Below are 972 nucleotides of genomic sequence, written 5' to 3'. Positions count from 1 at the left end.
ATTCTGTTACATCATCAAATGTTCTCCACTAATAATCTGAGATACTAAACATCCACTGCTAAAAATGAAAATGCCTCTGGGAACATGAAGAAACACCTCTTCAATGCTGAGCAGAGAGGAACGGTACTGGAGAACTGGAGTTCTCATCAAAGCAGGGTAGAGGTAAGAAAAAATTACAGGAGGAAAGTCAGACCTCGACAGGGGTTCAGCGAGCATCCACAGGTACACAGGGCAGTAGAAGAAAGAAGCGGAAAGGAAAATAGAGAAGTACACTGTTACATTTTGCCTAAATTTTTACTTTTTCTTTGGACCATGCTTGAGTCAAGAAACTGTTCTTTCAGGCTTTCATTCTCAACTACATGACTCCAAGAATGTGGATTAGATATTTAAATCAATACTTTATTTCAGTTACCTTCACTATCAGTTATCAGGGTTCTGGACACTGCTTTCAAACCTGATTATGGCGACTTTTCTGGGAATGTATAGTAGTGAAGTCGCTCAGTCATGTCCAACTCTTTGCGACTCCATGAACTGTAGCCTACCAGGTTCCTCAGTCCATGGGATTCTCCAGGCAAGAGTACTGGAGTGGGTGGCCATTTCTTTCTCCAGGGGATCTTCCCGACCCAGGGATCGAACCCGGGTCTCCTGCATTCCAGGCAGACGCTTTAACCTCTGAGCCACCAGGAAAGACTCCCTGGGAATATATACTCAATTTAAATTCACTAGAAAAAAATTTTTAATTGACAGAAGCTAGAGGAGAGCTTAAACTGTAACTGAGATGGAGGAAAATGGGTAGAGGTTCAGAGAGCAGTGGGAAAATGTTAAGGTTCCAGCCCTTATTACAGAGACAAAAACAGTCCCCTCAACCACCACAGCTACACGAGGAGGAAATGGAGGTATGGAAAAACCTCAGCTCAGCAACTGAAGATGCCAGAGAACAGAGTTCAGGGCTGGAAGAGCTGCTGGAAATTT

At 43.4% G+C, this 972-nt stretch overlaps 1 non-coding gene across 1 annotated transcript; it reads right to left on the bottom strand.

The window, feature by feature from the left end:
- Window positions 1-614: 614 nt before the first annotated feature.
- TRNAS-GGA (transfer RNA serine (anticodon GGA)) lies at window positions 615-687 on the bottom strand. The gene has a single exon. It is a non-coding gene; the product is annotated as a tRNA-Ser (tRNA).
- Window positions 688-972: the final 285 nt, after the last annotated feature.

This window comes from Bos taurus, chromosome 4 (genome assembly GCF_002263795.3).
Source record: "Bos taurus isolate L1 Dominette 01449 registration number 42190680 breed Hereford chromosome 4, ARS-UCD2.0, whole genome shotgun sequence".
In the NCBI taxonomy this organism is placed as follows: Eukaryota; Metazoa; Chordata; class Mammalia; order Artiodactyla; family Bovidae; genus Bos; species Bos taurus.
Note: the sequence above shows the minus strand (reverse complement) of the source record. Positions and strands in the feature narration are given on the sequence as shown.